General features: G+C 39.8%; 1 long non-coding RNA gene across 1 annotated transcript in view; it reads right to left on the reverse strand.

Moving 5' to 3' along the window:
• Positions 1-1,356: 1,356 nt before the first annotated feature.
• LOC105515373 overlaps positions 1,357-16,304 on the reverse strand; it is a 32,166-nt gene continuing 17,218 nt past the window's right edge. Inside the window, exons 2-3 of the long non-coding RNA XR_001002313.1 lie at positions 12,880-12,970; positions 1,357-1,748 (exon numbers count right to left, since the gene is read on the reverse strand). This is a non-coding gene — a long non-coding RNA (uncharacterized LOC105515373). The remainder of the gene's footprint in view (positions 1,749-12,879; positions 12,971-16,304) is intronic.

Genomic DNA, 16,304 nt, shown 5'->3' on the forward strand with positions numbered 1-16,304 from the left:
CACACCCGACCCCCATTTTAGACTACATAGGCTTTCTGATGTTGCCATGGCATTGGTAAACTGTCATGTTACTGGTGGGAGTGTAGCAGTGAGGACAATCAGAGGTCACTCTCATCAACAGACTGGCTTCTTTACTGCAGCCTGTTTTATCAGCAAGGTCTTTATGACCTGTATCTTGTGCTGACCTCCTGTCTCATCCTGTGACTAAGAATGCCTTAATTTACTGGTATTACAGCCCAGCAGGTCTTAGTCTTATTTTATCTAACCCCTTTTCAAGATGGAGTTGCTCTGGTTCAAATCCCTCTGACAAGAGGGAGGTATAGGAAGGGAGAGAGAGAGAAAAGAAGACTTCAGTCTTGGATGTTCTGCAGATGACAGTTTTTAGGTAAAAATTAATAACATTCTTTTATTTACATTGTATTTATTTTTCAGACTACCTTTTATTTAGAGTAGGTGATAACACACAATAATGTAATAAAATTTCCTTTCAGGTTAAATGTATTGAAGTTAAAAAATGAATTCATTGAAAGAAATACTAAATAACATAAATGGTTTTGATTTGAATTTTTCTTTTACTAGTTGTGTGATCTTGAGTAGGGTACTTAGTACTTGCCACCTCAGTTTACTCATCTGCAAAATGGGGACAAAAGCATTTACCTCAAACGGTAGTTGTGAGGACTGTATGAGTTAATATGACCAGGGATTACAGCTCACACCTGTAATCCCAGCACTTTTGGAGGCTGAGGCAGGTGGATCGCTTGAGCCCAGGAGTTCAAGACCACCCTGGGCAAGATGGTGAAACTGTCTCTACAAAAAATACAAAAATGGGCAGAGTGTGATGGCTCGTGCCTGTAGTCCTAGCTACTCAGGAGGCTGAGGTGAGAGGATGGCTTGATCCCAGGAGATGGAGATTGCAGTGGGCCAACGTCGCCCCATTGCACTCCAGCCTGGGCAACAGAGGAACATCCTGTCTAAAAAAAAAGTCCATTAAGGATGGTTAAGATTATATGAAAGAGCTTTTTTTGAGAGGTTGGGGTTCTTTATTTTTATCAATCTAACAAACATGTTCTAATTGTTGAAGGAGTGTTTAGTATTCTAGGTTATAGAAATAGAAAGAGGAATAACCAGTATTGTGTGAATATAGTGAACAAAGTTCCCATTGTCTTTCTGCCAACTCTGCATCAGGGAATTATGTGGCCATGGCCTTGGGTTGTTTACATTTGTCCTTGTTGGGTCAAGGTGAGCCTTTTTACATCAAATCTGGGCAAGGTGCCCTTTATTGTCATTCTGTTTGGCCTTTCAGCCAGCTTTTTGTGTATAAATAATACAAACAAAAACAAAAACAAAAACACTACCTGCACTGAGGCCTTTTATTACCTTGGAATTTATTTCCAAAGGAAATATCAAGGACAATTCAGTGGAAGAAAAAGTGGAAATTTAAAGGTGACTTAAACAGGCATCTGGTTTTTTCTTCCTCTGCCATCTCATGGCTTAAATGATAAAGTCTTCTTAATTCCTGGATGAGCAGTGGAAGTAGACGAGGCAGAGACACAGTCATGGAGCAGCCTATCCCGTAGTGAACTCTACAGGACTTGTGCTCCCCCAGTGATAGAAAATGTTTTATGGGGAGATCAAAGGATCTTGTGGTCAAATTTGGCTAAGACCAGCATACGTAAAGCTCAACAGACTTATTTATTTTCATGACTTTTCTCAGAGGGTTTTTATGGACAGAAATTCATCAAGATGCGCTACAAAAGAAAATAATAACAACAATTGCCTTTTATTTAGCACTTACTATGTGCCAGGTATGAGTATGAGTACTTTACATGCATTAACTTGTAAATTCCCACAACAGTCTTGTGAGGTAGGCATGGCTGTTTATTCTCATTTGTTATATGAGAAAACTGAAGCATGGAGCAGCAAGGGGCAGTGTGTGGGATGTGGGGTTTCCTTAACCGAATCTGACCAGAGACAGGTTTAAATACTGGACCTTCAGTAATTAAGAGCCCACCAAACCAATCTGGGAAACCTGTTCTAATACCCTAAGCAAGCTGTGACTTACAGGTAGATAATTTGGGGATGTGGGATGGCCTCACTCTTGCCTCATGTTGTTTGAGCATTCTGATTTCTGCCCCAGAAATGATGACTTCTCCTAGAATCCTTGTGTTATATCAGTTCATCTCCCAGTGATATTCTTGCTTGGTTTGATGCTAGAAATTCTTGAAATGGGACTCATATATCTTAAAGTGACAGGCTTAATTTTCTAATTTTACAATCTTCTGGAGAGGGAGATGCATTCCCACTGCTGTAGACCAACCTTTCTTAATTTGGGCATTTTAGTAGCTGCTTTGGAAGGCAAGAATTTGATATGTGGAAAGGGAAGACAGATTTGAATAGGGCTGTGATCCTACTTTAGTCCAGTGAAAGAGCACTTGATTAACAAATCATTTAAATCCTCCTAAAGTTAAAAGGATGGAAAATGCTACTTTTTAAATCAAGGTTTTAAATGCATGTTGTCAACTGGTAAAGAGCTGTAATGGCATTTTTTTTACAGATAGTCTTAGCTTCAATTATTCATACATCTCCTTGAATTATTTTAGTATTACCCAACTGATGAAATAATGTTGGATAAATTACTGTTTCTGCTCCTGTGGACAGCTGAGTCTAATACTTAAAAAACACTTTAATTATTTTCTATTAATATTACTCTTAATGTAAAATTCAGGTTCATTGATGCTGCAAGATTAGGTACTTATCGTCTGTGGTTTCAGAGCTGATGCTAGTTGGAATTGCTTCTTTGTGGTAATGAGGAAACAGCGCTCTTTTGTGCAAATGGAGAGAGCTGTATTTTAGACCCAACATGTTACTTGGCCAAATATGCTTGTGTAGTGCACCCCCTGTATAGCCATATGTGATTGGCCAGCTTTATCTCGTATCTCCCATAGCACCCTTAATATCTCCTTGTTAATTCTCATCTCACTTAAAGTTACTTGTTGAATGTCTCTCATTCTTGCTAGAGGGTAGACTCCGTCAGGTATGGGCTTATATTTGTCATATTTATTCTAAGGACAAATACAGTGCCAGGTACCTAGTAGGCTCTTTATGATGTTTATTATTTAAGATGTTTATTGAGACCAGGCACAGTGACTCATGCCTGTGATCCCAGCACTTTGGGAGGCCCAGGCGGGCGGATCATGAGGTCAAGAGGTCGAGACCATCCTGACCAACATGGTGAAACCCCATCTCTACTAAAAATACAAAAAAATTAGCTGGGCGTGGTGGTGTGTGCCTGTAGTCTCAGCTACTCAGGAGGCTAAGGCAGGAGAATTGTTTGGACTTGGGAGGCAGAGGTTGCAGTGAGCTAAGATAGCACCACTGTACTCAAGCCTGGGTGACCAAAAAAAAAAAGATGTTTATTGAATGCCAGCTTAACATTTGCATGCATGGGTGGGTAGATGGATACATATGGAATGGACAGAGCAAGTATAGGTGTTACATAGAAGAATTAGAAATCTTTTGCCTGGGGCATGTGATCCTGGGATCTTGGAGTCAAAATTGCAGGCCTGTATGGAATAATCAAATTTTATCTGAGCACTTCTAAGCCCTAAGGGAAGCTATAATTTGCAAATCTCCTCTGTTTTGAATCTCTTGTGTTCAGCATAGCCAGATGTTCCTGTTATCAAGAAAAAATGTTATGTTTTCCTATTATGTGTAATCCTAACAGAGTTCCTCATAGACATAGTTGTAAGTTGGGTCTTCTAATGGCTATGGGAAGGGGCTGGAAATATACCGGTGGTTATTATTTGACACAAACCTACTGATCTTCTGACTGGCTGGTTCTTATTACTGTCTCTCCTTTCTGTACACCAATTTTCTTTGGGGATGAAGTGCTGGCATTGCAATGCTGCATTGATTCATTGTGTTCTCTTCTGAGGTGTAATCATTTCCCTGGGCTGCTGTAATAAAATATCACAAACTGGGTGACTTAAAACATCAGAATTGTATTCTCTCGTAGTTTCAGAAGCTAGAAGTCTGAAGTCAAGCAGGGCCTTGCTTCCTTTGAAGGATCTATGGATCCTTTGCCTTGCTTGTTGCTTTCTAGCTTCTGGTGGTTTCCAGCAATCCTTGGCATCCTTGATTTGCATCTGTGTAACTCCAGTTTCTACCTCCTCTTCACATAGCTGTCTTCCTTCTGTGTGTATCTGTCTCTGAGTATCTGCTCACTTTTATAAAAGGACACCAGTCATATTGGTTTTAGGGATTCCCCTGATTCATTATGACCTCAACTGATTATATCTGCAAAGGTACTATTTCTAAATAGGGTCACATGTGGTTCCAGGTGGACGTGAACTTTGAGGGGATGCTATTCCACCGCGGTATACCAGATTTTAACTCTTGCATTGGTTGCTAATGAATGAATCTAGGTCTAGTCTCTGCTGCTTTTTGTGTGTGACCTTGTCTCTCTTTCTGTAAAAGGGAACTAATAATAGTACCTGTATCTCAGGAGATTTTGAAGGTTAAATGAGTGATGGAGATAAACCATGTTAATACAGAGCTAGCACATGGCAAGTACTTGATACACTCCTATTATTATTATTATTATTCCTTTCTTTCATATCTAACCAAAATGTATTTTCTATATTCTTTCCTTTTGTGTGTATGTGTGTGTGTGTGTGGTTGGAGATAGGGTCTCACTCTGTTGCCCAGGCTGGAGTGCGGTGGTGCCATCATGGCTCACTGTGGCCTCAACCTCCTGGGCTCAGGCTAACTTACTTTCTTCATTTTCTTATGTGTTCCTTTAACTTTTACTAGCACGTTACAGACAACTGTCAATCATTTTGATTGATTCTCCTTTGATTGATTTTGTGGAATGACCTTTTCTTGAGGAGGAACGGATTAAAAGAGAGGTAAGAGCTTCTGTGTTGATTGGAGGTTATTCCAATATGGTGGTAAAGATCTTAAGAAAATTATAAGTCAGCCAGGCGTAGTGGCTCATGCCTGTAATCCCAACACTTTGGGAGGCTGAGGTGGGAGGATCACTTCAGGCCAGAAGTTGGAGACCAGCCTGGCCGATATGGTGAAACCCCATCTCTGCCAAAAAATAAAAAATTAGCTAGGCGTGGTGGCTGTGTAGTCCCACCTACTTGGGAGGCTGAGGTAGGAGAATCACTTGAACCTGGGATGCAGACATTGCAGTGAGCTGAGATTGTGCCCCTGCACTCCAGCCTGGGCAGCAGAGTGAGACCCTATCTCAAAAAAAAAAAAAAAAAAAAGAAAGAAAATTATAAGTCATTGCTAAAATAAAATACAGATTGATTTAATAATCTTATCTTCTCAAATCAATTTTTTTGATTACACATTGGCCTGAGCAAAATACCATGTAGTAGCTTTCTTCCAACATGGCAAAACAGTGTTAAATAATTCTGCAGTTGGTTAAAATGACAGTAAATGTCAAAATTATATGTTTCTTTTTTCTGTGCAATTATAATCTGAACTGAACTCAGTTTGGCAGTAGGGTCAACTATAACTAAAAACTGCAGCCCTATTCCATTTTGTTCTTACCAAATGTAAATGTTGTCATATAAATTAAAACCCATGGGGGGAGGGTAATTCAATTAATCTTAATTTTCATTTTCTTCTGTAATATGAAATTAAATAAAAGTTGTTAATGTTTTTGGGAAGGGGAAGAATGGGCTAAATTTAATTGTACTATATTGTGTTAAAAATATTTCTTAAGTCCCAGAAGAGAGTGAAGCTTATAAATATGGAATGCCTTGAGGTGATTGAATCTAGCAGAATAGAGATTAGGTTTTCACCTGACACATGTGTTATAACCTTAAAAAGAGATGGTTCGGGATTAGAAATTCATATGGTGTTTGTGTGTGACTGTCACAATTTGATGGAAGATCCAATATGTTCTGTTCCCCACTGCTTAAAACTAAAAAGAAGATAATTTTAGAGCCCTTGTTTTTTAATATCACTGTTTGTAATGACTATCACAGGGGTCTTTGAGAAATTGAGGGCACAGGTCTAGATGTTTAGCTGGAAGAAAAAAAATACAGCAGGAAGCAGGTGGAAAACAGTTCTTTAAATAGATGGCTAATATGTGTAAATGAAGTCTGCCTCATTTTGTGTGGGCCCTAAAGGATATGAACAGGACTGTTGTGGGTAATTTGTGATGTGCAAAAGCTCCCTAAAATAAGTGTGTCTGCCAAGAAGTGTGGTTTGTTCACTGATTCAGAGCTCTCTGAGACTAGTCTGGGTCACTGCGAGAAGTTTGTGTGAATTTAAACATCGGATCTGAAGTTAGACCAAGTGATCGCTTAGATTTATTTCATTCCTGAGTTTCGAGGAATCTTAAGTTGGTGACCAACGGGATGAAATTGAAAAATGTTAAAAGGGGGCAAGATGATGGAAGGTCTGTGATGTCTGGCTAAAACTGAGAGTTCTAATATTCAAAGCAGTAGTTAGATATTAGGAAGCAGGCTAACAGACTATATGAGGGAAATTATTCCAGCCTTCTATAATGGTCACTGTTAACAAAGCCTCGAATGGGGAACTATGCCTTTTTCTAACTTGAAAAATGAGAGCGAGAGAGAGAGAGAAAGAGAGAGAATGAGAATGAAAATATATCCAAATTGCCTCCTGATACCTTCTCTAGTGTAAACATTTTTTCTTTTTGTTTTGTTTTTTTTGTTTGTTTGTTTTTGTTTTTCTTTTCTTTTTTTTTTTTTCAAAAGATTCTCAGATGTGAGTTCTAGAAAGGAAATCTGGGTACTATTTATTTATTCATTCTCTAGTGTAAACATTTTTTCTTTTTGTTTTGTTTTTTTTGTTTGTTTGTTTTTGTTTTTCTTTTCTTTTTTTTTTTTTTGAGAGAGGGTCTTGTTCTGTCACCCTGGCTAGAGTACACTGGTACATTTGTAGCTCACTACAACCTCAAACTGCTGGGCTCAAGAGATCCTCCCCCTCAGCCTCCCAAGTAGCTGGGACCACAGGTGTGTGCCACCACTCCTAGCCAATTTAAAAATTTTTTGTAGGCCGGGTGCGGTGGCTCAAGCCTGTAATCCCAGCACTTTGGGAGGCCGAGACGGGCGGATCACGAGGTCAGGAGATTGAGACCATCCTGGCTAACATGGCGAACCCCATCTCTACTAAAAAATACAAAAAACCAGCCAGGCAAGGTGGCGGGCGCCTGTAGTCCCAACTACTTGGGAGGCTGAGGCAGGAGAATGGCATAAACCCGGGAGGCAGAGCTTGCAGTGAGCTGAGATCCGGCCACTGCACTCCAGCCTGGGTGACAGAGCGAGACTCCGTCTCAAAAAAAAAAAAAAAAAAAAAATTTTTTTTTGTAGAGATGGGGTTGTCCCTATGTTGCCCAGGCTGGTCTGAAACTCCTGGGCTCAAATGATCCTCCTGCCTTAGCCTCCCAAAGTACTGGGATTTACAGGCATGAGCCATTACATCTGGTCCTTGTGTACGCATTTTGGAGGTTAAGGAGTAGAAAATCAAGTTGTTTTTACATTTATAATTTCAGAATGAGAAGTCAGCATTTTGTCTCCTGGGGGGAAAGCTCCCTCAAAATCAATGAAATTAATTTAGTGTTCTCCAAAGGAAAAGCCAGTGGAATTGTGTTGAGCAAGGATCATGAAAACTGATAGTCTTCAGTCTTCACAAATCAATGTTAACCATACTGTCTGGTTTCATGTATAGTGAGTGCCCTTGTGGGCACAGTATTATTTGACAGAATAATTTGGGAGTCCAATAATTTGGGATTCCCTTTTGACTAGTTTGCATTTTGTTTTGTTTGCTTGTTTGTTTGAAAATGAGGTTTATTATCCTTCCTTAAGAAAAACAGATGACTGCAGTATAATTGAACTCCTCTTAACTTTTTGTAAGCATTCTACTTAACTTGCATTTATTTGTTGGGAGGGATAATTTGAAGAGAAGAGCATTTTAAATTCTCTGAATTTAAGCAAACAAGAATTTTAAGCTGACCTGCATAGCCACCAAGCGATAGGATGAAAACAACTCATTTGTTGGGAAAAGAAATCAGTTTAAGAATGTTGGCCGGGCGCGGTGGCTCAAGCCTGTAATTCCAGCACTTTGGGAGGCCGAGACGGGTGGATCACAAGGTCAGGAGATCGAGACCATCCTGGCTAACACGGTGAAACCCCGTCTCTACTAAAAAATACAAAAAACTAGCCGGGCGACGTGGCGGGCGCCTGTAGTCCCAGCTACTCGGGAGGCTGAGGCAGGAGAATGGCGTAAACCCGGGAGGCGGAGCTTGCGGTGAGCTGAGATCCGGCCACTGCACTCCAGCCTGGGTGATAGCGAGACTCCGTCTCAAAAAAAAAAAAAAAAAAAAAGAATGTTGTGGAGGCTGGGCACGGTGGCTCACGCCTGTAATCCCAGCACTTTGGGAGGCCAAGGCAGGTAGATCATGAGGTCATGAGATCGAGTCCAGCCTGACCAACATGGTGAAACCCTGTGTCTACTAAAAATACAAAAATTAGCCGGGCATGGTGGTGTGTGCCTGTAATCCCAGCTACTTGGCAGGCTGAGGCAGGAGAATTGCTTGAACCCGGGAAGCGGAGGTTGCAGTGACCCGAGATCTCACCATTGCACTCCAGCCTGGTGACAGACTGAGACTTTGTCTAAAAAAAAAAAAAAAGAATGTTGTGGAGCAAGACACTACTATAGATCCTCTAAAGAGTATAATGCACAGGTGAATGTTCCCAACCCCAGATTTTTAACCAAGAGGAGCAAAATAAAGAGTGCAGAAAATTGACCTGAGAGAGTTATGTAAGTTCCTTCTTAAACTACAGATGCCCTTCTGGGAATTTAATAAAAATGCTTAATGATAGGAATTCGTGTTTACTGATTCTGACCCTACCTCAGTGTGTAGATACTCTCTTTGTAACTGTAAAATTAGTTTCATTCTTTTGTTTTTCTGAGTAGCTGTTTAAAAACAATAGACTTTGTTAGAGCATATTTTAGATTCACAATAAAATTGAGAGGAAGGTACAGAGATTTCCCGTGTACCCTCTGCTTCCAGCCTGTGCACAGCCTCCCCCATTATCAACATCCCCCACCAACGTGGTACATTTGTTACAACTGATGAACCTACATTAACACATCGTTATCATCCAAAGACCGTAGTTTACATTAGGGTTCATTCTTGGTGTTGTACATTTTATAGGGTTGAACAAATATATAATAACATGTGTCCACCATTGTAATAGACAGATTAGTTTCACTGCCTAAAAGTTCTCAGTGTTCTACGTATTTATCTCCCTGCCCCCTAACTTCTGATCTTTTTACTCTCTCCATTGTTTTGCCTTTTCCAGAATGTCAGATAATTGGAATCATATAATATGTAGGCTTTTGACATTGGCTTCTTTCACTTAGCAATATACATTTGTAAGTTTCCTCCATGTGTTTTCATGGCTTGATGGTGTGTTTCTTTTTAGTGTTGAATAATATTCCCTTGTCTAGATGTACCATAGTTCTTTTATCCATTCATCTACTGAAGGACGACTTGGTAATCGCACATAAAGCTTTTATAAATTTTCATATGCAGGTTTTTGTGTGGACATAAGTTTTCAACTCCTTTGCTGAATACCAAGGAGCATGATTGCTAGCTAGATTGTGTGGTAAGATTATGTTTAGTTTTGTAAGAAACTGCCAAACTGTCTTCCAAAGTGGCAATATAATTTTGCGTTCCCACCAGCAATGAGTGAGACTTCCTGTTGCTCCACATCCTTGTCAGCATTTGGTGGTGTCAGTGTTCAGGATTTTAGCTATACTAATAGGTGTGTAGTGGTATCTCATTGTTGGTTTTATTTTTCAATTTCGAAAGTGGTACTAGTGATGCAGAAGGATAGAGGAGAAAGGAAACTGTAACCCCACATGACTCCTCTTCTTGAAGAGTTAATAGTATGATATGTATCTTTCTAGATGTTTTTCTCTTTATATGTAAAAAGGTGGAAATGTCTAAGGATAAGCTTAAGAAATAAAAACAGATTATTTCAATTACCTTTGACATTATAAATTTAAAATATAAGAAAACAAGAAAAATTTGTCCAGACAAATTTTTAAAGAAATCAAAGGTAACTTTTTTGGACCATTAATATATTATGTGTACAATTATCCAAGATTTTAAAAAGTATATAGTGAGAACAGTAGATCTTATCCCTGACAACTGTCTTCTCCTGTCCTCATTATTTCATTATTTGGTTTCTCTGGAGGTAGTGGCAGGGTGTGTGTGTGTGTGTGTGTGTGTTTGTGTGTGTAAGATATATATACTTAAGTAAGAAATTAATGTATATAGGCCGAGTGCAGTAGCTCACATCTGTAATCTCAGCACTTTGGGAGGTGATTGTGGTTTGGCCGTGTCCCCACCCAAATCTCATTTTTAATTGTAGCTCCCATAATTCCTATGTGTTGTGGAAGGGAACTGGTGGGAGATAATTGAATCATGGAGTGGTTTTTCCCATTCTATTCTTGTGGTAGTGAAAAAGTCTCACGATATCTGATGATTTTATAAGGGGTTTCCTCTTTCGCTTGGCTCTCATTTTCTCTCTTGGCTGCCACCATGTAAGGTGTGCCTTTTGTCTTCTGCCATCACTGTAAGGCCTCCCCAGCCACATGGAGCTGTGAGTCCATTAAACCTCTTTTTCTTTATAAATTATCCAGTCTTGGGTATGTCTTTATCAAGCAGTGTGAGAACAGACGAATACAGTGGCTGACACGGGCAGATCACTTGAGGCCAGAAAGTCGAGACCAGCCTGGCTATGATGGTGAAACCCTGTCTCTACTAAAAGTACAAAAAAAACCTGGCTGGGTGTGGTGGCATGTGCCTGCAATCCCAGCTTCTTGGGAGCCTGAAGCACGAGAATTATATCAACCCAGGAGGCAAAGGTTGCAGTGAGCTGAGAACGTGCCACTGCACTCCAGCCTGAGCAATAGAGCAAGACTCTGTCTCAAAGAAAAGAAAGACATACATGAATATATATAATATACTGTGTATAGAATATTATAAAGATGTATATAAACATATACATGTTATATAAATATTTTCACATTTTATATGTGTATAACTGTATATGTATTTCTTACAGAGAAATAATATATACACAAATTTGCATTTTGCTTTTTCAACATAAATTGAAACTTGATTTACTGAGTTCTGAGTCCTTTTTCCAGGGTTATTTATTTTTAGAAGTAAGAAAACACAAATGAACTGGTTTGTCCATAGAGAGGAAAGCCAGGAAGTGTAAAATGCCATTAGTTACCTGATAGTCATCATTTTAGCAAGCAAAGAGCAGGCAGTTTTCGGGAAAGCATATGGAATATGGCTCTTGATGGAACTACGTGCCACTTGAAGGATACACGTGGATAACCCATAGGGATGATTCACTACCAGTGCAGCTGTAAACTTTTCTTTTAATTAGGTAGGAAGCACCTGTGTGTTATTACTTCATCATTTTTCCTCTTCCCAGTCCCAGTCGCTTCAGGGATTAAAAAAAAAAAGGCCCAAACAAGTTGGAATTTAAATTTTCTGTAGGAGAAAGCAGCCAGTGTCTAAAAAGGGGCAAGTGTACAGATCATCTGCTGGAAGACAGGGTGAGAAGAGTAACTTGAACGGGTGTGAATTTTAGAGGGCAAATGACTGTGCACATTGCAAGGTATTTGGCATGGAGCGATGTGTTAGCATCCCGTTGGTGTTTGGATTTATGCTTCTGAATTGAGTGTTTAAAAATATTTAACAGAATTAATGCTAAATGTGTACAAGCTGCTGTTCAAATGTGAATAGTACTAGCATTTGTATCTCCTCCAGGCTCTGAGCATTACCATGAGATGGCACCAGCATCCTTTCATGACCTCTGTCTGGCAGGAGGCTGAGTGAGACTGGTCATATGATCAGCAGTTCCTTGCAAGGGACTGATCAACATCGTTTACTACACAATTTTCCTAAGAGAGGCTTTGTCCTCACATGAATTGTTCTAAATGTGCATTATAATACTAACCTAAATATGCTTTGTAAAGAAATTATCAACTATCATTTATTGAGTGCTTACTGCATGCTGAGAGCTTTACAAATTTATTCCTGTGTAACTTTCACTACTACCCCAAGGGAGTGCTATTATCTTCATTTTATAGATGGGGAAGTCGATGCTCAGAAAGATAACATACCTCACCCCAGGTCATGCAGCAGGTTACCCTAAGGCATTGAACTCAGTTGTACAGTGCTGAAACCCTTTGTATATATACATATATCCTGCAAATATCCATCCACCGTAAGCAAATTTGTTTGACACATTTGGGTTGACACTGTTCTCAACTTTGTGATTTGTAAATTTAATATGCTCATTAGGCATTTATCGAACATTAGACCCAAATACTTGTAAGGATGGTGGCCCTCCCAGAGCTCTCAAACCGGTAGCCTGTGGGCTGAATTTGGACTGCACCTGTTTTGTTTTGTCTGAGGGGAGCTAGAGTCAGCACTATGTTTTAATTGAATTGAGCATGAATGCCTTGAGGTCTCTTCGCAGGTCCCCCCTTAGTCTCCGTAATTCTCTACTTTCTCTGGCATTGTCTGCTTCACTAGTTGAGGTTATCTGCATGGCCCCTGATGGCATTTGAATTTGTGATAGCAGAAACTATGAGCCACGAAGTATCTCAGTTAGAATGTGTTCATTTGTGAGTTCAGATTAATTAGTTAACAAATCGATCTTTGCTCTCAAATAAATGTTGCTGGATTTACGGTGCTCAATGTGCAACAGAGAGTTGACTTTTTTCCTAGGCTTTTCATAGAAGGCCCTCTGTTGGTAGACGTCCCCGCCGGGTTTATGCTGGCTGAATATGTATGCTGACCTGTGGATGTCGTCATATGGTGTATCTCCTGAAGGCTGATGTTTGGTTGATTATAATATACCCTGAGGTGATTTTGATCATGAAGCTAAATCTAATGGAGAAAACATGAAAGCCAATTAGTTGTTAATAAACATTAGGGGGAGAAAGGAGGGTCTAAGATCCTCTTTTCTTCCCTCTTTGCCTCCCTTTGTCTTTTCTAATGGACTCTCTGGCTCTTTTCTAATGGACTCTCTGGCTTTAAAGCAATTGCTTTCTGAGTCCATGTGAGTGTTTTCTAAATTACCAAGAATATTCAGGAGTGTTTGGGCCCCTTGAATTGAAGATAAAGACCTTGGGACACACAGTCAGTGGTAGAATTCCTCCATGGTACTCTATTCACATTGCCTTCAAAAAGTACAGTATGTTCTGAAGGAATTTCTCCTCCATGTATTTCCTCCGTTAACCGTTCTTCTGCTGTGTTTTCAGTTTGTTTTCCATGAACACCTGCCTGAAGGATGCTCTTTGCAAATAAGTTTGCGAAATGCTTTTTATTCCAATACTTTGTTGGGGATTTGAAAGACATCTCATGGTAAATGCTCCAAGCAGTACTTTATTTAAGGAACCTGTTTTGCCCAACGCAGCATTTTCCTAATTAGTGAAGTAACAGAACCCTTTCTGGAATCTCTGCTTTCTGAACACCACCTCCCCATCTTCCAAAACAACCTATACCTATTAGCTTTCTACAGGCCCTACTTTGGGGTTGCCATGCCCAAATTTAGTTCAGAATTTAGGTAGAAATTACCTAGAAGCATTGAACCATGTTTTGGACATTTTTGGGGGTTGGGGAGTAGGAATAATCCCAATTCCATCCAAATGCAAGTTTGTCAAATATGGAAAAATGGTTCTCAAAGAATTGAACTTCATGGCTTGGGAATGTTTATTTATTTATTATTTTTTGTTTGCTTGTTTGTTTGAGAAAGAGTCTTGCTCTGTTGCCTAGGCTGGAGTTCAGTGGCACAATCTCTGCTCACTGCAACCTCGGCCTCCTGGATTCAACCTCTGCCTCCTGTGCCTCAGCCTCCTGAGTATCTGGGATTACAGGCGTGCACCACCATGCCTGGCTAATTTTTGTAGTAGAGATGGGATTTCACCATTGGCCAGGCTGGTCTCGTACTCCTGACCTCAAGTGATCCACCTGCCTCGCCTCCCAAAGTGCTGGGATTGTAGGCGTGAGCCACCGCGCCCAGCCCTTCATGGCTTGGTAGTATTTAAAGAGATTAGACTAGATAAAAGTTTACTTTATTCTTCATGATGTCTGATAGGTTGTTTGCTGATATAGGCGCTGTGTCTGGATTTCCTTTCATGACTTGTACCTAGTGTAGCCGTTTATAGTGTATTTGACAAACTTGTCCACTTGTAGACTCAGATAGGCCTGCTTGACCTCCTCTGGGGACGTTTGCTAATGTTTTGTCAGAGTTGATACAATTTTCCACGTTCATGCTTTCTTTTGATTCTCATAATAATCTTCTAAGGTAACTAAAAAAAAAAAATCCTTATTTCCCTATTTGATTAAGGAAACTGGTCCTAAGAGATTAAGTCACTTGGTCAGGGTCTCTTGGTGAGGTACTTAAATTAAACTGGTTTTCCAGGTTCTGGTCTTCATTTTCCAAACTAATCCTGCTTTGTGTGTGACCTGAAAAACACTTTTTTGTTACCTGTTTTTGTTTGTTTAAACTAAACATGTACTTGTTTATTAGACGAAGCAGGGAGCCCAAATAAAACCAGATGTGAGCTGCTCTTAACCATCCCCGAATCGTAATGATCCATATGTGAATTATCCCCTTGTAGCTAGTTTTTAATACCAGACTGGGCTCTTCCAGTTTTTCAGCCTGCTGTTCAAGTCTCCCCAGTTCCTGACTTGGTTTTGTCAGAGCAGATTAGAGAGAAATTCTGCAGTCTGAGAACACGATGTGTATGATTTAGGAAGCAGAACTCTTTTTTTTTTTGAGATCAGAGTTTTCTTTGTTTTTCATTTACCTGAAGTAATGCATTGTTTCATTTAAACTTAAATAGCTTTCAAGATTGGGTTCATGAACATGTCAGTGGGCAGAGTTTCATATCTAGGCTCGAGAGATGACAGAATAAATATATCTAAGACAGAATTATTTTCACACCTACCTTTTCCCTTTCAAATTCTATCATCAGTGATGGAGAATTTAGGCTTTCAAGGGCACACTTGGATTTAAATCTCAGTTTGTCCATTTAGTAGCTGTAAATGCCCTTGGGCAAGTGAATCTCTTTGCCTTGCTGTGGTTATCCTCCAAATGGGATAACCCCACCTATATTGAGGAATTAAATGCAGTAACGAATGGGAAGCCACTAAGCACAGTGCCTTACACGGAAACATTAATAATAGATAAAAAAATTTGTATCGCCTTCTAGGTGCCAAGTTTGGTGCTAGGAAATAATCCAATGTGCTATAAAATATGATTTGGTAATTTGTTTGGAGGATGGGGTAAATGAAAACAGTAAGAATATATAATAGACTTACATAAAAATTTTGAAGAGAGAGTGGTTATCCTGTTGGGGTGTGGCTTTGAAAGGCTTAAAAATAATCAGGGGTGTTGAGTTTTGATCCCAAGGTTTAAGAATGACTTTAATAAGCATGCAAGTTAGGATATACTTCGGTCCTAAGTGCAAAAAAAACCTCTACCCTGAATCCACCCTAAGCAGAAAATAAATTTGTTGTAAACAAACAATAGATATGTGAAGTAGTTTACAGGATCTGAGAAACACCTGAAAAATGGGATCAGAAAGGTGGACACTGGGCAGCTCTGGGGCTGCTGGTGGAGGGAGCTGAAGCCACATCTCTGTAGAGCGTCCCCTGGAGGATGAGCCAACTCCAACCCTTTTCAGTCTTTTTCTGCTTGAAATTCAAATTCCATGGACAAATGTTCAAATGTCCCAGTTTGAGTAAAATGTCTAAACCAGCCTATGGAGATAAGCTATTTTCGTTTGACAAAACTGGATTGCTTCTATCAGAAATGGGGAACATAGATGTTGGATAGCAAAAGTCCACCATGTCCGAAAGAGGCCTGAAGGTAGGCATCCATGTACTGTGTTGGATAGGTGATGAGCAGAGATTTAACTACTAGGTCAGGACCTTTATGTTGGGAAGTAAAATTAAAGAGGTATTTTGGGATTATGACCTGATAGTGACGGAAAGCTACTGTAGAGTTTTGATGGAGGTTGAGGGGCACTCGTTTCTACTGCAGGATATTTTAAATAAGTAGTTCTTTAATAAGCAGTAGTGACTCTTTTCTCAGATTAGATGATCACTTTCCCAGCTATCTCATGCCTCCACGCCCTCCATCATATCAGTGTTTGCATTGGTGCTGCCCCAGCAACCACTTCAATTAGTAGATTAGTATGTAAACAGGAAAGCC

The sequence above is a fragment of the Colobus angolensis genome, unplaced genomic scaffold, assembly GCF_000951035.1.
Source record: "Colobus angolensis palliatus isolate OR3802 unplaced genomic scaffold, Cang.pa_1.0 Scaffold26, whole genome shotgun sequence".
Taxonomy (NCBI): domain Eukaryota; kingdom Metazoa; phylum Chordata; class Mammalia; order Primates; family Cercopithecidae; genus Colobus; species Colobus angolensis.